Below are 21245 nucleotides of genomic sequence, written 5' to 3' on the forward strand. Positions count from 1 at the left end.
GAGTAGTTCTAACAGAAATTTGTGCCAATTATTTCAACTTTTTAGTGCCCTCTAACAATAGTTGCAACAGCTAGTGTAGCAGAAGCTGACAGTGCAAGATACGTATGGTAGGACAAGGGGCTTATTTAGGGAGGGGGTGGTTATACATGCACTGGTTTTGGCTGGGACAGAGTTAATTCCCTTCGCGGTCACTGGTGCGGGGCCGTGTTTGGGATCTGTGCTGCAAACAGCGCTGGTGGCCAGGGATGCTTTAGCTCACGCCGGGCAGCGCTTGCCCAGCGCCGAGGGCTTTCCTGCTCCTCACCCGCCAGCCAGCAGGCTGGGGGGCACCAGGGGCTGGCAGGGGACACAGCCGGGACAGCCGAGCCCCACGGACCAAAGGGACATCCCATCCCATGCGGCGTCACGCTCGGCATGGAAAGCTGGGGGAGAAGAAGGACGGGGGGGACGTTGGGAGTGACGGCGTTTGTCCTCCCAAGTCACCGCTACCTGTGACGGAGCCCTGCTGTCCTGGGGGTGGCTGGGCACCTGCCTGCCCCTGGGGAGGGGGGAAGGGATTCCTCGCTTTGCTTCGCTTCTTCTCTCACCTTTACCCTTTGGATTCTCTCCCCAGCCCCGACATGAGGGGGAGCGAGTGCCTGCGTGGGGCTGAGTTGCCAGCTGGGGTTAAACTGCTGCACCTTGGAAAAAAATGTTAAACAACTGTAGCAGAAAGTACTCAAATGAAACTGCCAACCATTCATCACTCGGAGAATTTATGGAGGTCTGTCTTCCAAGTCTTAAACCTTGCATTCAGTGAAGGCCACAACATTGAGATATTATTGCCACATATTTTATACTGAGCAGGAGCGCAGCTGACCTCAGGTCATAGGGTTGGGGGGAATGGAGTGAATACTCTGTTTTGTGTGTCCCCCCCTTTTTCTTCTCTGGATATACATTAGGTCCATTTTAAGAAACAGGATCTGCCCGTGTACATGCACAGAGGAACATTAAAACAACGTGAGCATTTTGCTTTTGTTCCAAAGAACGTGGAGTGTTTCAGAGGGACAGGGGTGGGCTGGAGGAACGGGCCAACAGGAACCTTACAGAAACCAGCAGGGACAAACACGCAGCCCTGCGGTTTGGAGGGACTCGCCCCTGATGCATTGCTGGGGAGCAGCCGTGCTGAAAGCAGGCGGTGTTCGTGGGAGCAGCAAGCTGAAGACGAGCCAGCGGCGTGCAGGGGCAGCCAGCAGCATCGCCCCTGCGTTAGAAAGGGCACAGCCTGTATGTGAAGTGATTAGACCCTTGTCCTCAGCACTTGTAAGACCACATCTGTAGTATTGCATCCCATGTAAGAAACTATGAACTATGTAAAACGGTTTTATCTGGCTCCTGTATTACCATCTGATTCTGCGATAAGAGTGTCCTTAACAGCTCCCCTGATAATGCAGTGGGGGGAGTGCAATAATATGTCAACCCCGAAGCCCCTGCCCTTCATTCAAGGCACTTGGTATCAGATCTTATGATAACTTATAGCTCTAGAATGAAGACTAGGTCTGACGCTTTTGGTCTTCGGGGATGGCGTTACCTTTAATTAGCAGATAATGCTACCCCTAACTTAGAAAACTGAGTTGTCTTTGGGATTGACATAGCAAAGCCAGAATAAACTGCCTTGAGGTTTGAGAGCAGTTTCAAATATCACTTATTTCCACCCCTGATTCAGACACAATGTCTTCATATTGGCTCAAGAAAACAAGCACTTCAAAGATCAATTTACTTTAGAGAACAGGTGGGAGGAAGAGAAGAATAGTAATGGTGAGATTATTCTCGTATTTCTTTCAGGCATATTAATATTTCCTTGGCCAGACAGCACAGATCACAGGCATCCTAAACTGCAGAATAAGGTAGGTCTTTGCTGCAAGATATATAACAACTGGGAAGCCTGCAGGTATCTTTAGCAGGTACCAGACATTTACTGAGAAACCAGGATGAAAGAGTGACACTTATGGGCCAAAACAATCTGCATGGACAGGAGAGCTTGAGCTTTTCTCCTGTTCAGGGGTATCTGCAACAGTAATACACCCTCACAAATGTAGGCAATCATGTGTATCACTCTGCAAACTCAGAGCCGTAGGCAAAAAGACTGGGTGAGAATTAACCCAGTATTGACAAAAAAGCCAAAAAAATATCAAACAGGAGATTTTTCCTCCAGTAATTCATTTTTGGGGAAGATCTAGCTGGTCTGACTAGAACCTGAGATCAGAGCACAGAGCGTACATACACTGTAGTGACAATACCACAGTTCACACTCCTGTAAGCTGCTTTATCATAAGGCAACAGCACTTAATTTAGCTCTTAATAAAAAGTGTCAGAAGATTAAGACCAAGCTGAAGATTTCTACTGCCATCCTGGGATTTAGAGGTTATGTTGAAATCATTAATATAACCACTGTTTGAACTCTTTTGATCACAAAGTATTAAATTCATCCGTAAGTACATAAATCCTAGGAAGCAGGAAAGCAGAGCTACCCAGCGTTGCCAGTCCTTTTTCACTTGCTTTTCTCATCTTTGCCAGTGGTTGTAATGTCCTTCAATCATCTCCTGAGCTGCATAAAGAACCAATACCACAGTCCCTCCCTATAAAATGCTGTCCTAAATTCCCTTAGAAGCTCTGTTTTCTTATTTCAGGTTCTTTCAGAGCATGCATTAAAATAAAATAAAAAAAAAATCAAAAAAAGCATGCAAAAAAATAAAAAAATAATAAAAAAGGTGCCTTTGTTCCCTCTGCAGGGCTCCCAGGCATGCTTTGTACATCCTCCTGAGTGCAGAGAAGCAGGCTTGACTTTGCCCCCTGCTCTTCGTAGCAAGCAGGTATTTCTCAAGCCCATTTAAATGATGCTGATGAGCCTGGGTACATTTGCAGTATGCCCAGCAGTGAAAGCCCAGCTGAGCCAACACAGCGTGCTGAAAGAGGGTGAGACAAATTTCACGGGTCAGTATAGTCATGTACCTCCTCATTCCCCTGGGGAGTTCAGGTACATGATCCGTTCCTGCACTGAAGGTCTGGCTGTATGTTAGGGGATGCCGTGAGATTGGACGCGGCCACCCCTCCTTCCCATCTGCTCCAGGCAGGAGCCAGAGCTTTGTTTCAAACACGTGATAGGGCAGCACCTGCTCTGTTCAGGCTTTTGATGAACTTCAGTGCTTCTTTTTCATGCTGCTATCTTGCTAGTGTGTATGGCTTTTGGGTCTGCACCTGAAGACTTTGTTCTGTAGTTTATGATGATGTTGAGTCCATGGCTGTGAGTACTCGTGTGCTGGCAGAGCTGACTTAACAGAGCTGTTCTGGCTTGCACATGCTGCTGTAGTAGGTCAGGCTGTAGGTCTGATAACCTTATCCCTGTCCTGCAGTGATAAAGAGGAAAGCCTTTTTTTAATTATATTTTTTTTTAATAAAATGAGTGACTAATATAAAAACCACCCTCTAAAGCCAGAAGACCCCAAACCATTTATGAAAACAAAACTTACAACAGAAGTGGATGAGTTAGCACAGTAGTCAGGGAACTCTGATAGCAATTTTTTGGTTGTTTTAGAAGTTCTTAACAAACATTTCTAAATCAGACAAAGGATTATGCTAATGCACCTACCAAGTTGACACTGCCTTCCCACAGACGCGGCTTTTAAGACAATGACCATGTTTGCTTCTAAAAACAACTCCCTCGTTAAAAGAAAGACCCCCAGAACACACAGATTCTCACAGAGAAACAATTCTTCTAATTATATTTTCTGTTCTACTTTAAAGAATATCTGGATAGATCTGTTACTCCACAATATTATGCCATTGTTTCATATTCTTTCTCTTCACATCCTTTTCTACCCCTAAAATGAAGATTGGTGTGAAACCTCTGCTTAGTATTGCAAAAAACTGTTGGTTTGGGTTTTTTTTTTAAGCGCCCCTCACCACAGTGCTGGCAGCTTGGGTTAGATTACGGGATCCCTTAAGGGGTGAAATGGTCTTAGTAATGCTTTCGACTTTCATTACTCAGCCGGATTGTGGAGTCTATCAATTATACCTACATTGACACACCGGTAAATTAATTGGTGCGTTTGACAAGGACAGCTATTACCCCATGTTGTTCTGACAGCTGGGTTTGATATCAGAAATTTGTCAACCTTACCCTTCACGTGAGCTGCTGGAGGAGCAGTTGAGTACATCAGGCGAGGACATTGCAAGATTATTTTTTTTCCCTTGTACAATCTCGGTATCTGGTGCTAATCTAAACCCTAAATAAACCCACGGGTGTTCATAACATCAATAAGCAAACAGCATGCCAGACCTACGCTATAAAACAATCTCCTGTCTGGGCTGACAAAATGTTCAAGGAGTCAGCAGACTAATTTATTACCAGAAAAGTTAGCACCTCTCTGTAATGACTTTCTATGTGTCCTTCAAGTGCCAGTTATACTTAGTGGGTGGAAGTATTTTAAGTTTATCTGAGTTTGGGAACTGGCGGTTACAAGACAGCTGATAACTTAAACTTCACCTTGCTTAAGATCAGGGGCATGATCTGAGCTCTTGTTGGGTGTAAATAGTTGTCTGGGCACAGAGCACCTTGCTGGGGACCTGTGCTGCTCCCTGGCTACGGCTGACATGGTTACTCATGGTTTCTCATTGTCTTTCTTCTCTGTGACTGCTCACTGGAGCTTTTCCTTTGCCTTTTAAGACCAGATTAGAGAATTAATATTTTAACAAAGAAAACAACACGCAAGTGTGCCCCACTCTGGAGCTGGCAGTGACTCCTGGCCTCACAGCCTTGGTGCTCCCTTCTCCAGAGGGATGCCCCCCAGCTGCTCCCCAGTGCAGCGGGAGGTGGTCCCTTCCTTGGTGAGGAGCAAAAGCCAAGCCGTGGCTTTGCCGCTTCTGCACCTCACCGATGGGCACAGGGAGGAAGACGTGCCCCTGCAACCCACAGTCCCTCTCCGAGCCTGATGGGAGAGCAAATGAAAATAGACTTATTCTCACGGACTAAAGCAGTTTAGGAGCGAACCCTCAGACATGTAACTTCATCAGATCTAGAATTTAGCACCAGCCATGCTCAAAAGTTAATTTGTAAACAATTAGTGTATGTTACAGCTATAAGAGAGTCAAGGCTTAACATCAGCTCTGTAAATGGAGACAAAATAGCCCCAAACCTTCCTAATTCCCAAGCTCAGCAAACAAGTGCCAGCTACTTGGCTTTCCCAAGGCCACGTGGCAAACTGCACGTGTACCCAGGAGACAACCAGATGCTTTTGGGCAGTCCTTCAGCCGCAAAGTATCTTTTTTCTTGAAATAGAATTATTTTACTTTTTAAAAAATAATAATCTGGAGAGCAGGTTGTCAGCATCCATTGCCCTAAGAATGCAGACATGCATGGACTTTCAGCTGGGCTCTGAAAGGGGCTAAATCCATGGGGGGACCAGTGCGTCTAGCTAGTGGCACTGGAAGAGCAGGGTCCAAGCCTGAGAGCTGGCCTCTCCAGGCAACACCTGAACTTCGCTGCTCCCATGTTTTGGAAGGCAGGATGCTCCATGGAGAGCTGCCCAGAGCTGCCTGAACTGGCCAGCAAAGCATGGCTGGGGCCCCATCTCAGCGCTTCCCTTCAAAGCAAGCGAAGTGTTTGTCTCCACGTAGATGGTCGCTATAAATCCATTCTCCTACAACTGTGGTTCCCTTCCTTGAGAAAACACAACGAAGAGGAGCTGCTCCCCTCCACCCATTAGCCAGTAATCCCTGGGCTAATTGGGGGCCTTGATAGGATTTTAGCACAAGCTAGGTGCTGAAGTGCACAGCACTGAGGATTTCAGCAACCTCTGGCTATGCCAAGAGCATTTACAAAGATTTATTGGAAGGCACTTAAACGCCTAAGGAATTAAAGCCCAGTGGCTAGCTGGCAACAGGGTGGGAGGACGGAGGTCTCGTTACTTTCTAGGCAATTAGAGGTGAGGGTTTTTCTGCACTTTCCCACCTTCCCTGCGCTAAGAAATCTTCAAATCTTTTTTCTTGATATCACATTTGTTGCTCAGAAAACCAAAAAGATCTTCATTTTTAAATGTTGTCAAGATCACAGCATGGTAAAGCATTGCTATCCTGGATAGTGTTTGGCTAGAAGCTGCAAACTGTAGAATGATCATATTATCATTTGATATGGAAATTACTGATCTTTTAGAAAGATAATAATGCATCCAGGTTTTTATTTATACCTTATTAGTTTTGATAGTAAGCGGTATACAGTAAGGATTTAATCATCCAAAGCCTGGTGAAAAGATCCATAGGAATTACTATGACAGTGTTTATGACTCTGTTGAGGGGAAATAGCTGTAACCAGCTCATTTATTTTCTTTGACCAGGTCACACGTTGGTGGACGGCAAATTCATTTCATCCGACACACAGGCCCATGGTTAACACCAAACATCTTTAGCAACCAGTCCAAGAAAAGTAATGTTAAAAATGTAAAGGTCTTGCTATAACACATTCAGAAACTAGCAGAAGGCGATCTGGCAGGCTTAGTCCCACAGATGCTTGTAGGAAAAATTTGCTTCATCAAAGTCAGTTGTTCCACTTACGTGACCGCGGGCTGCCTGCCTGTGCAAGGTTTTCCGAAGCTCGGCTGCGGGGTTGCTTGCTTTGCACTGGAACAAGCACCGAGGTGCTTCCTGCCTCAGCTTCGGGCCATGGAAGATGGACTCCTGGACTCTTCTTCTGCATTTCATCCCAGAAAAACTTCAGATGGGGGAAGAACACAAGTGAAGCAGCTTGCTTATTCCTTCTACAGCTGGCTGCAAAGCTGGTTAAGTGATAAGTTGTTTGCAAAGAGCTGGGAATATGCAACGAACAAAACATATCCCAATCTCTGCAAGTTTGGTGATATCACCTCTGAATTAAATGGATGATTTAAGCAAGATGATTCAATCAGTGAGCAAAGTTGCAAAAATTAAATGCAGTTTAATAGTGAAACATTTCCATTTTTTGAGGTGCTACATTAAATTATGCAGCTGTACATCAAACTGACTTTCAAGTCAAAGTGACCTTTGGTTAAGATATATTGAAATAATTCTATTTTATGAAATATTTGTGAAGGGGGGGGGAATCAAACACGTGACATACATAGATTTTGCCATTTCAGATACTTGTCTTACAGTTAGGGTGATCACACTGAACTGTTAAATTACCAGAGCCAGAACTGCAGTAGTAGATTTCTTTTAGAAAAAAGGATGTTCAAGTAGACATAGGCGATAAGATTACCTTTAAAATGTTTTACTGTAGACCTAAAATAGCTACCCAGCTTTAAGAAAAAAGAGAGAGCAGGGGAGGGGGAGGGGGGGGAGAGAACATAATTTCAAAACCCTTAGCTTATTTTTAATTTATAGTCCTTGGAAAAAAAATAAGTGGATAGCCCAATCATTTATATGCCTGGGCAAAAGCAATACATCTATATAAAAGTACAGTGATATATTTCTGTTGCTAGTTTAATGTGCTGCTCTGTGCCCTGCGTGTTCTGATTCATTGGAGAGCAGCAATCATGTCGACAGGAGCTGTTCTTCAGTTCCCATCAGCGACAACTAAAGGCCAATTCAAGGTTGTGGTGGGGTCATGAATCTCACATAGTCACTGATAGAACAATTTCCCTTCCGCGTGACACTGTCGGTGGGACACAGAGGGAATATATGGCGAGGACTGCTGCAGGTATGTCTTGTTTTCTCATCCCTCCTCTCCTCTCCCCCTCCCCCACCCCCTCCTTTTTTATTTATAATTTTTTGGCGATGGTCTGAGCCGTTAATGAGGAGTCTCTGGGGAATACAGAATCAGTCAGTGGAAAATAGGAAGAGGGGGAACTTCTAAGCCTTTAAGAAACCGGTGTACTCCTGGCCTCTGTGCAGGACAACTTGGCAACATCAGGTCAGTTGGAAAGCTGGATCCACCCCGAGACAATACTGTACATCTCTGCCAGCCTTATAACCCAGAAAGATGCTGGACCAAACCCCACAGTGATTTCACCTCTGGTCCAGCACCCTTTGAATTCAATAAAGAGGCATTTTTATCTGGACATAACCCCACCAGAGTTCTTATCCTTGTACAATATGAAAATCAGACCTGAATTTTGCCTGCCAACACTATTATTTTTGCACATTGAAACTGGTAGACAATCCTTCCAGGGGACTTGGCACAAGCTTTGAACAAGTAGCAAAAATAAGAGCCAATTCCTGATATTGTTTCTGCTATATGTGTCCCAGGGAGAGCAGATTTTGGACCAGATGAGTAATATTTCATTCTCATGCCACTTAGTCATCACGAGACCGTACCGGTGTGGCTTAGCCCAGCAAATTCTAACCATCGGGCATGGGGCTTATGTTGAAGAGCAACTGCATTGCAGCTGATAGAAATGCTTAATGCAGTAAGCTTTACATTTTGAAAAATTACTTTCAGTACCTGAAGTCTGCAGATGGTACTGTTTTCTGCCTTCCCTATTAGAAGAAGCAGACCTGTAAAATGTAGATTTGCAGATTTTGTTAGAAAAAGACCGCATTGCAACTAACATTTAAATGATGCTAGAAAGAGCTGCAGACTACTGGTTCAAAATCTAAAACAAACAGCTACAGCAAGGTTATACTCGATGCTTTGTATTTCCCATGTCTTGAAAGCTGGAAGCCTAGGTCATATCTGCAGTGGATAGGGATAGGTCTGAGTTTTTCTTATGACCAAATTTTCCTCGCTTGTGCATTATGCTTATTCACACCTGGAGCAAGGCTATGCTGCAGAGGTCTCTGAAGAGGCTGTAAGTGAACTTGACCTTGCTGAGGCTCAAGTCCTTCTTCCTTCAAGCCCCACTGAGGCCTCAGTACATCAAGTAGCATATTAAAGCATATTCACACTGGCCTCCCCAGCGTCAGCACATGGGCTCACGACCGCATCCTTTACACAATTAGCATCGTGAGCAGGATCCCAGTGGAGGCTGCGATGGATGACCTTGCTCTGAGCACTCTTAAATTGGTAGGCAAAAGTGTCGGGGGAGGTCACCTGCTCTTCTGTGATGGTTGCTTTTATGGGCATCTCTAGATGGTGAATGAGATGAATCGTCCCTTTTTCAGTACCAGTGATTCTTGTTGCCTTTGCCTGGATTTGGATGGGTCTGTGAAGCTCCGCACAACCTTCTCAGTCCCAGAGATGGTCCTTCTCGGTCCCAGAGATGGTCCTTCTCAGGCTGAGATGCATTGGCAAAGAAAAGCCAAGCCTGAAAAGCAATGGTGGGCCCGTGTGTGTGCTGGGGTATAAACACAAGGCTTCAGAGCCCAGAGCTGTCCCACAGTTAGCAGCTGCAAGTACTAAAATCACAGTATTTCTGGGAAACAGCAAAACCAAATTAACAAAAAGCTTGAATCTAAAAATATAGCCGCAATTTACAATTCCCTTTAATATAATTTTATTCCTGCACTTGCTGTAATTGAAGATATTTATAGATAGTCTAAAAAAAGGGACTGGAAATTTCTATTTACGAATAATAAGGAAGAGCTGTAAGTGGAAATAAGAGAGGATGTGCAACATTCCTGCTGAAATGCAGGCTTCCCCAACAACATCCCAGCAAGGATGTTAACTCTTACCCACTAACTCCTGCCTCTGGCTCAGGCCCGTCAGCTGTACGCAGCTGTCTCTAAGTATGCGATGTTTTGTTTTTTTTTTACTCTTGTTTGCACTGTTGTATTTGTTACTAATCAAACTTGCTGCAGATAAGATCACAGCATGCATTTGAACTCCAAGGTGAGAGCATGCATCTTTATCCTCTTACCAAACAATTTCCATGTGTGCAAGCATCTCTGTCACACCATGGGTGAGGAAAACGGAGGGTCTAAAACCTCTTATCCTCAGGCATTACAGATAAACTCAGGTTTTGGCCTTTCTTTGGGCAGAATGTTTTGCCATATTGATTTTACTTGCATTAAAAATTCTCCTCTGGAAATGAAAGACTTGGATCTGTCTCATTATTTTGGATCTGAGCTGGCAACTGCGTTAATATTAAAATGACATACACACGCGAATCACATTTCCTATGTTACAAATAACTGGAGCAAAGCGAATATACCAACATTAATAATTTACCTTATGAGCTTAGCTCCTTTTCCTTTTTCTGGTACTTCCACAAGCAGATTTCAGTTTCCTCCAATTTATTCATTATTCAAATTCAGTCAACAATTTAAAAGAAAATGTTTACCTACCAGCTAGCTTGCATTTTGCTTCCAGTTTCACTACTCCATATTTGTAAGAAAGTGTTAGTCACAACTGTGTAATTAAATCATATAATATAACTTCTTTTCCTCAGCTAAATCAAAATGTAATACTTCTGGGAAAAAGTACTGTTGATGTGTCTATAAAAATCAAATTTCTACAGATAGTCTTGTCTATGTCTGAATTTCATCTACATTCATTCTGTCTAACAACTCAGCTGCTCAGCTGTTTAGCAAATGATCATGAAAGCAGGCAAAGCAGCTTCGTTTCCTTGCTTTTCTGTACAGAAACAAAATGCATTTTCTTTCCTTTAGCAACCGTTAATTTCTGCTGCCCAGTTCTTCCCCTTCCCCCTGGTTCTGCAGGTGGTGTTAAGCACTTTTATTCACCTCCTTGAAACAGCCTTTGGGTTTCTGCAGATCCAGGGGCCCCAAGTGAAAACCAATACCAAACCCTAGAAACTTTGGCTATCAGGAGCAGAACAATAAATCTTTCACTCCCCCCACCCCGCCCCAGTTCTTGGGGTTTTGTTCATTTTCCTTACCCAGGGCAAGCTTTTTCATCCCTTTGTAGTTATTTATATTGTTAATTTCTAATCCTAGACCCCATTTATTGGGGTGTTAACAAGACAGAAACCAGCACATGGAAGCTTAAAAGGCACCAAGCAGACCTTTGCCCCTTCTCTCTGATTTTCAGCTGTGCGTTGGGGTGCTCCTCATGCTTGGAAATCTCTGCCATCGTGGTAGGACACAATTTCTTTCCATTACTGCTGGAAGGACAGTGTCCCACCGGCCCCAAGCCTTTACCACGTACTGCTAATCTGAGGAAGACCAAATTTCATCAGACGTAATCCTCTGCCACGAACAGTAAATTATTTTGTGAAGCCCCATGGGCTCCGTGGTTGCTGTGAGGTGAGCCACCCAGGTGGCTCTTGATTATATCTGAATATCTGCGCCTTCAAATGAGAATAGAAATAAAGATGCAAAGACGAAGAAATCCGTCCTAGGAGAGAGCATTACTAAAGCGTACTTAGGAGAGGGTTCTCTCTGCTGCTGCTCTGTAATGATAGCCTAACTTTCAGCTGGCTGCCACAGCAATCACTGAACATGATCAAATTGTGTATGAAACCCGTGGATTCGCTCTGTTAGACACCGTAAGGATTAAGCATCCATGCCACCCACATGGCTGCTCCAGCATGAGCACCACAGGTCCTACAACGGGAGATGGAGTTCTACCAAAAAGTAATGATTACTTATGGAATTAAAATAGCAAAGATGCAATACCAGGCAACAGCTGGATGCAAACTGCAGATCTATTGCTAAAGCATAGATGGTTGCTCTTTGTAAGAGCAAGATGGGGCTCTGCAGCCTGACTTAGCTGCGTTGCCTGTAGGGCTTGTCCTCAGAGGACACCAGCTGCCCTGGCCACCGCTGCTAGATGCCTCTGAGGTCCATCCCAGGTCCAGCCAGGCACTTGTGGAAGCCACTGGATCATAATGCATATATGTGATTCAAACATGCAAGACCACCTCGTTCCGTGGATTTCTGCCATCTCGGTCCTTGCTACTGCTAAAGGCGTGTAAAGACTTTAGTGCCAGTTTGCATGTGTACAGCTCTCAGAAACAGGCAAAGGCTTTTCCAAAGGAAAGCTGGGTGACGGCAGGACCGGTGCGGCTGTGGAGCGGGCTGTGCGAGGGCAGGGTTAGCAGCGGGCAGGTCAGCTCTCGGAGGGCAGGTCAGCTCTTGGAGGGCAGGCATCTCTCCTTCCAAATCTATTCTGCCTTCTAAACGCCAGCGGTCTGTCTGCATTTTTGGAAGAGGCAGAATAGATTTAGAAAGTGGCTGGTTATCGATTTATAGTCTTTATGCTGGACATAGCTTTTTATTAAAGAAAGCAGATACTCAATAGTGTTAACTAGTAATGGGAATTGACTTTTCACTAATTGCACAGAACCTGGCATTAATACGTTTTAATAGAAAATAGGCTTGTGCACTCCAGATCAATTCAAAAGTTTTTCCTGACTATGCTACAGACAAAGCACTCCAGCAACAACAACGCGGCTAAGACATTTTATTTATTTATTTATTATCCCTCCAATTATCGAGATAAGGACGTATCTCCAGGGAACGAGGGAAACGCTTTAACTTGGCTGCTCTTCCGCTGTTTGTTTGCTCCATTTGGATCATTATTTCCCGGTCTGCTATTCTGCCCCATTCGCCTAGTTTGTACACAGAGGAGTGTTTTTGTCTGCCTCAGGTACAGTGGGATGCAGGCAGAATAAATGTCCTGGAAGTAAGGCTGACATTAGAAAGAAACTGATTTATTATTTAATGAACATCATGAATATTTTTAGATAAATATTATTTGGGGGTGGTTTTTTTTAATTATTGTAGGTGGTTTTCAAATATTAATGTTATGAAGCAAATTCTTGATGTGTTCAGCTTCACCTTTGGGTTTCTCATTAGAGGAGCACAAGGGGGTTCAGAGCTGTGCCCTGCTGAGCACCTTCTCGCTCCCCAACCCTTCCCCTCCCCCACCCCTCTCTTGAACTACTCCTTCACTTGAAAAGCTCCAGCTTCCACAAGGGCAGTCCCTGCCTGGCGACCTTGCTCCGTTTCTCTCCTTGCCCAGCAAACACACAACCACCAAAGTAATTCTCCGTGACAAAAAGGTCAGTGGTGGCTGAACTCCCTCCAGGAACTCTCAGGTGTGCGGCTCCCCAGGGCAGCTGGTTGTGAGAAGGGACCACGAGCTGGTGGGGGGCCGGCAGAGGAAAGCGAGAGTGCTCGGTGGCAACCACCACATTCTTCACCCAAGTGTTGATACTAATTTTGAACATTTACTCAAATAAGCCTTGCTCCCCCGGTGCAGTTTACATCTATTTTGCCTGGCCTGCCAGCCACCTCTATAAAAAAGTTGAAGGCCATCAAAACGGCATCAACTCAGTCACTGTCCCACTGAAACTCCCACAGAAAAATGAGAATATGTGCTCTTAGAGGAAATAGCAGTTCCAAGTGGAGCAAACTGGAGTCCCAGCCCCTTTTAGGCACTATTACCAGTCAAATAAAGCAGCTAATAATAAAGGATTGCTGTTTTATTTCATGCACTTAAATAAAACAGATTGGCAAAACCTTACTAATAGTTTGTGACACTCGAGCCTTATACCAGCTGGCCCCTGGGGACAGGCTGCTGCAGAAGGGCAGCTTTTTTCCACCAGCTTCAGGCTTTCAAAGGGTGGAAGCCCATGGCTCTACCTGCATAAAGTTTAAAACAGCCTCACCTTTATCACTACCCCTCCCCTCAGTATCGGCTGCTTTTAGATCCCCCTTTAGCCTCCTCTGAGCCCAACTAAAAGAACCATCCTGTTCCTTGGGGCACCGGCAGTGACATGGGGGCTGATGAGGGGCAATGCTAATTAATCTTCATGCTAGTTAGTGATGTATGCTGGTGTCATGAGAAAATAATTTTTAGCTCCCTGTCATTCGCACAGCCTGACTTCTGTTGCCAGCCTGCCATCAAACGGACCCTGAGATGGGCTGGGGTTCAGCAACGCTCCATTTCTCCCCAGAGAAGAAACTCTGAAAAAGGAATACTAAACTTTTGAAAATTTCTGGCTCATCACAACACTCCTTGTACATCAGAGCCAAACTGCAGAGGGAAACTCCCTCTGCATGGGAGGGGATGCTCCGAAATCCCTCTCCGGGCTAGTCCCAAAGGCTTCATCTCTGCCGTGCTGGGTGCAGGAGGATGCAGGAGCTCTGCTCTGGCAGTGCTTCAGGCTGAGCGTGTAGATCTGCCCTCTGAAAGGACAGTGAAGCTGCTCTTGCAGGCAGCTAAAGGCCCCCCTGGGATGCGGTACAAACATACTAGTTTAGCTCAGGTTTGGTCCAAGTCACAGGAGTGGAAACCTGGAGCCATGCTGCCAGCATCACTTTGTCTGGATTGCTGCAGGGCTGCTAAACGTGCTCAATAAGCACCCAGCAATGCACTAGGAACACAGACATAATTTTTTTTTTCTTTCTTCTTCATTTTGTCACTGATAGTTTATCAAAGAAATAGGAACTCAAACTACAGCTCAGTATTAAGGAAATAATAGCAGTTCACCATGACTACTGCTTAAAAGCATGTTATGATACTGTTAGTAAAACACTACTAACTTATTGTTAATTAATATCCTATCCTGATGTGAATTTATAACATTATTAATCAGTGATAAAGCCACCTATATTTGTCCCCTTTCCTAATGTGGCAGTTTATACACAAAAAGCCACTCTACTCACAGTGCCAGACAGAGTTGCTTCTGGATACCTGCAGATACACAAGAGTAACTTGCCCCGCAGGAATGTTTTATACAGTAAGCCAGGACTTACAAGTGAAAGGGTAACCGTTTCTGATCATAACCTTAGCTTTACACTTCTAGTAATTACCCTGTTTGAAATAGAGTTGTAATTGGGAAAAAAAAAAACAATTTGACATTCCCTGATGCATACTCTGACATGCATTCTTTGCTTTTCATTCAAATACAAACGTTCACTATAATACTATCAAAGAAAGGGGAAAAATAAAGCAAAACTGAAATGTCAGTAGCAATTTCTGACATGTGAGAAGCATCGTCAACTAGTGCTGCATGGTAGGCAAGGGGTTTCGATTCACTTTGAAAAAAAATAATTGTGGAATTAGCAGAGTCAGAGGAAAGGAGAGAGGTAAAGGCGGAAAGAGCTAAAGAGCTACAGCTCTGTTCCTCCAGGAGTTCTTTGCACATGGTGGCATCAAAATACTGAGCCAGCTACCAGCTGTAATTGAGTGATGAATGGGCCTTTCAGATTACATTGAGGCAGAGGATGCAGAAGGGTAATTTCCAACCTTCCAGTTAACTACTGAGTAATTGTTAAGGCCAATAAAAGCCAATGAAACGTGGGTCCCTTTACTCATACCCTACAGGACATGCACTTAGGTAGAAAAGTGGTTTTACACCTTCTCTCCTGCGCAGAATCAAACAAATCCACTTTGATCAGTGGCAACTTGTACCACATCATTTGCACCATGTATTTCTGAGAGGTGAGCTCCAACTAGTTCGGCTGGATCGACTGCATATACAGTCCTACAAGCACTTACACGTGCACACACAGCTTTAGTGAGGTCTGGAAGAAGCAAAAACTAAAAATTACTTGATGGGGTTGAGGGTCTGCATCAGCCTTTGACCATTTGGAGCACTGTGCAGATTAAAACCAAATAAATTACAGGTACAAAGTTAGTGGGTTAGGTTCTGCTATTCTGGAGGGAAAATATTACTTAAACCTGAGGAATCAGTACATGCTCAGACAGTACATAAGGAAAATCACGGCTCAGCATGTTACCCCTGTTTGGGATGGAGGTGCCCGGTTGGGATAGGGGTGTGTGCACGTAGAGCTGGATGTTGCAGCTCACTCACACCAGAGGAGGAGGAACTGCAGACATCTTCTGCAGCAATCCCTATGATGGATGTCCTTTGTCAGCCGCCCTGCATTCTCATTTGCTCCAAACCAAATCTAGCCCAATGTTTTACTTTGAAGAGTCAGCGGTTCACAGGCAAGAAATTAACACAGGGGAGTCATAAAGCAGAGGTAGTTGGCACAGACTAGGCTGGATAAATTGTGCGTTTCTGGTTTGTTGGGTTTTTTTGTTGTTTGATTTTTTTAATTTATTTATTTTTTAATAAAAGCGAAAACAAACCCACAACACAATAGGAAGAAAGCCTTCTCTTGAGAAAAATAAAACTCTGGGTTTGCCTAGAGATATAACAAACTTTCATTAGGGCAAGTTAATTACTCTGTGCTTTCTACCCAGCCAGTTTATTATGACCACATCCAACAGAAAGCATATGAAAAGTCACCTATTCTACAGCTCTGCGTGTTCGGCTGCCTTGTCCCCATCTCCAAGCCTGACTCTGAACTCCAACGGGGAGCCAAAATACTTCAGTTCACATCCAGGCATTTGGCACTTCACATTTCATACGGACTTCAGGCTTCTCTGCATCTGATCTTAGGGGACAACCCTGTAAAGGTTACCCAATTCTTTTATTTATTTATTTATTTATTTTATTCATTCCCAACAATGAAAGACAAAAATTTATTTTAAACATACACTGATGGTTGCTCCATAGCCACCTCTTCAGATCATAACATCTCGGGCACAGTCTCTGTTTTATGTGCCTGTACAAAAGCATCCATAATGGTGAGGGTGAGTACTGCCTTTGCCCAAATTGTCCCCTCAGCTTCAGCATTTTATCATGACACATTTCACCTGTGCAGAAGCCATCTATTTGCTTGGCTTGCTTACCCACCTAAGCAATTTCACCCAAGCCAATAGCATTGTTAATATGAGCTCACTACTGAGGCAGAACTGCTTGCTATTGCCAATGGAATACAGACAAACTGGCTTGATGGAACAACACTGCTGAGATTTGGGGCTCCCCATGTGATGGTACAAGGAGCCTGCACAATTTAAGGAGTCCGGCTGGAGTTTAGGCATCCTACACAAGTGTATTTAACAGGGTAATAACTCTGATTTTTCTTTTCTTTTAGAGATCGAGCTGAAACTCCCAGGAAGCAGCACAAAGATAACAACTGAAAACTAAGCCGAAACATTATCACTCTAATTAATAACTATTAAGAAGAGCTGGCTGTCAGGAGACGGGTTCCAGGAACATTGAAGACAGCTGGCAGGATCCAGCCCATCTGATGGAAGCTGCCAAGGGAGTGACTTGCAAGAGCACTGCCACGTTACAAAACAGGAGGAAAGGAGCAGCATGGAGGTTTGATGGTGGGGATTTTTGTTTGGTTTGTTGGTTTTTGGTGGTTTTTTTTTTTTTTTTGTGTGTGTGTGTGCTACAAACTTTCAATAGAAAATGGATGAGGTGAGTAAAATAATTTTCTTGAATACATTTGGATTATCTGGTGCCCTTGGAAAGGATGAACTAGAAGAAATAAATCCTGAATTTAGGAAACTTATGTTACTGAAGGTCTGTAAAATCTTCTTTTTCTACCTTTAAGCAAAGTAGTTGTGTTAATGGAATCCTTAGCTCCAGATTCTCAGATGACTTATGAGCCTTTAAGAGCTGTGAATGGAGTATGATCTTTGAATTCCTATTGATTTCTCTCTGAGAATTTTTAAAATTCTGATGGTTCTGGTAAGTGGCTCACCTGGAATGCTTAGCTGGTCCTTGCTGGTATTATTTTGGTTTTTGGTTTGTTTTTTTTTTTTCAAATGTAAATGAATATTACCTACTTGAAGGTATTAATTCAGTAGCTAAAATGAACAATTTAAAGTCGGTAGAGCTATCAGTTAAAATGCAAGAACAAGTGGAAGAATAACAAGGAGGACATGAGAAGATGACAGAAGAACATTGTTTTTACTTCTGATAGCAGTCTGGGGCTCTACATGGACACTAATCACCGTTTACTCTCAGGAGGTTGTAGTAGATGGTGCTGTCACCTGTGGGTGAGATGGAGAACTGAGTATATTATGCTCTATAGTTAATATTGCCATAACCAGAGCCTAGAGGGCAAGTCATTTAGTGTGCTGTATAGATTTAATTTGCTGGTGAGTACATGTGAAGGGCTGCCAAAGGAAGCTGGAAGAAGAGAAGAATTAGGGTAATTTTCTTACTGTTTACCAATAGCAGGAGACTCAGGGAAACTTTTCCTATCCCTGGTTGCCCCTCTTGTCTCTCCCCACCCTGGCCTACCATAGCTACGTTTCTTCTGGTTATGATTGTAGCTACCTGGGTGGAATTCTCTCAGAGTATGATCCCCGTCCGTGTGGGAAAGGGGCACGCGTGACTGTTGAGCCGTGTGTTGCCCTCTGGCAGCAGCCCCAGTGTGGGTGTCATGTGCCCTGAGTGCAGGACCCTGGTGTGAGTGGGTTTCTTGGCTACCTAATGGTGGACTTCGAAGGGAATGCTTGGGCAGAAGCTCTGAACCAAGGTGTCATAGTGAATACTGTGAATTGTACATATATCTATAAAAATTGGGTTGATCCCTACTTAAAGAGCTAACAACTGGCAAAGTATGTGGGGGGCTGAGAGAGAAGCTTTTCTAAAGACCAAAAAGCACATGAATTCCGCTTATTTTTAAGTGCTAATCTTGTACTTGAGTCTTCTATATGTCAGTCTTACAGGTGTAGGCAATGCCTCTTCGTCCTGGGCTCTATTCCTGCATCGGCAAATAATAAATTCCCCTTTCCTCAGAGCACTGGGATGCATGCCTGGGGAGGTGCAGGGGTCCACGGTCAGGTTTGTGGTAAGCTGATGCCCTCTGCTGGGTATGAAGAATTTTTAAAATATAAAACCCCTATTTCAGAGAAAGACAGTGGGTTTTGAATAAAACTCCTCCAAAGAGTGAACTAGGCAGTTTCACCACAGCTGTTCCCACCTGCCTACAGTATTTTTTGAGGAGGACTGTTAATTTAAAATCTAATTGCAGTGAATCAATAGAAGAACAGTGCTGGTCATGCTTCCACACTGGTAAACATTAGGTGCAACTTGTAATTAAAGATCTTTAAATACAAATATAAGCCTTTTAATAAAATGTTCCTCTACTATTAGTAGGATTTAAAAGCAAGCCTAACCTAAAGTTGGAGAGAGCTGTTTAGTCTGTTTAAATGAAGTTGTCATTAGTATGATATTGACTGGTTAGAAGTCAGTACAAAGGTGAATTAACACTTTAAGAATGTTTGCTAGAGGAATTATTGGGGAAAACAATCTGGATCAAAAGGGACAAGCTACTGCATGTCTGTAAATCCTGTAATCCACCAAGAAATCAGTGGGAAAATGCTGAAAATGCATTTATTGAGACACAAATATGACTGAAAATGTGACTCTAATCTTAGAAGAAAACAAACAAATTGATATTGGAAACTGTATGCTTATGCTTTTTCATGAGACTGGGAGAACTCAAAGGCTTTAATGCTGATTTCAGCAAGCTGTAGCTGTTTGTCACATAACGAGTAACAGATGTCTACCCAAACACTTAACCTCTGGGTAGCTATGTCACTACAGGATTTCAGTGTGAGCTGAGGTGCAATTGTCTAATGCCCTATTCCGGCTAATATGGGTAACACCTATATGAAGGCCAAAAAGAACATTAAAACAGGCCTAAAATCAGAAAAAAGGGAATTTATAGTCATCTTAACTTTTTTTTCTTTAGAGGCTTGAATTCTGACTTCTGGGTTTATCAAATCTTAGGTTTTTTGGATAGGTCTGTCTACTTCCTGCTGTTTCTGATGTCTTGGTCAGCTATGCAATTGAAAAGTTAGTCTCCTTATATTGGTTCTAAGTTATGAACTTAATTGATTAAATGGAAACAGTTAATGCTGTGCCTAAGGATAAAGTTCTAATGTATGTCCCAAAGAGAAACACTTTTTTAGTAGTATAGACGCAAAAAGTGTTAATATAATACCTTCTCTGAGTTAATTACCTGACGGTACTGTATTGTTTGAGTATTTAACAGAAAGCATCCCAGGGCATGCATGTGTCATTAGTTTGGAACATGCAGCTCTGCTAAGGTGGCGAGGGGAGGGCACAGCCTGTCTCAGATGTGACCACAGAGCTATGAGGTAACTCTCACAAGGTTCAAAGAACTCACTGACTTCAGATGCTAAACTTGACCATGTTCTAAACTTGATGTGAATTTTTCTGTGTGAGAAAGAAACCAAAACAGTGCTTAACGCTGTACTTAAGAGATCACAAATCTGGAGCTTCTGTTCAATAAACTCAAACTGATCTGTGGGATATGTATTATTCATAAACCAGATTCTTTTATTCTCATTGATTTCTGTCTTTTGAATATGTAAACTTTGTCTGTAGACATTACTTTTTGAAATTAATATCAAAAGGGAAGTTTTATTATGGTAACAGGTATACCTGCAGTCGGCTTGAGATTTAAATGCATGAGAGTTTAAAGTGCTTATTACACCTGGTTTATGAACTTTGGCTTTTACAGAAAGTAGTTTCCTTTGGTTATATTAAAAACATCCTGTTTAACAGGCTTAGTAATTCTGAAAGATAGGGAACTACATATGCTATTGGGAACAATATACAATTCCTTAGGTGATGATAAAATAGCTTGTGTATTATGCTGGTGGGATGTTTGTGTGGTATTTATAAAAACATACAGGAAAAAATGGGAGAAATTCACAGCTGTAAGCATTTTAAATCTAGCAAGATTAGGTAAAGTCTGACTTGCAACAATGTCTTTTAACAGGAAAATTGATGAGGGGGACAGGAAGTATATAAAAACATACTGTTGAACAACCTAGGCATGTTAACGAAGTACAGCTACATGGAAATGTCCTAAATATGTAAGCAGGACATGTGAACAACCAACACCAAAAAGTCCTGTTTTATTGGAAAAAAACCCTACGCCTCCTGTAGCTTCTATAGCAATCAACAGTAGCTAGTACTTCATGCAGGTTCTTAGTCAAACAGCAGCCCTATGCATTTCGTTAGGAAACAACTTGAGTGATTTATTTGGGAAAGGGCTCATTGTCAGTGAACCTGTAAAACAGGAGACTGAATACACTAATTTTTCAGGACTTAATGGAGATAAAGAAATATAGTTCTAATAATAGGATGCTCTACCAATTTAAGCTACTAGTAGACTCGCATTTCACTTCAGTGAAATGCTTTAAGTTAGTGAATCCAAAGTGTAACTGTGGACTGAAGTGTGTTAACATTAATCAAACAGTTGGAAGCCTCTAAGTTTTTTAACAATGGGCACTTCTGACTCGGGTCCAATTTAAAAAGATAATACATACACAGAAATTACAAGATTGGACCAGCTTTTCCTCCTCTCACTTCCAGGGAGGTATCAGTATTTTCATCCATTTCAAAAGGTAGCTTCAAGAGATGAAACAGTTCCAAACATGGATCAAGCACAAAAGATTAATTGCTGTGTCAGGATAAGCAGGCTCTGCAGCCAACAAAGTAAAAGGCATTAAATGCCACTGGCAAGTCTGGGAAGCC

Source organism: Falco peregrinus, chromosome 9 (genome assembly GCF_023634155.1).
Source record: "Falco peregrinus isolate bFalPer1 chromosome 9, bFalPer1.pri, whole genome shotgun sequence".
NCBI classification, from domain to species: Eukaryota; Metazoa; Chordata; class Aves; order Falconiformes; family Falconidae; genus Falco; species Falco peregrinus.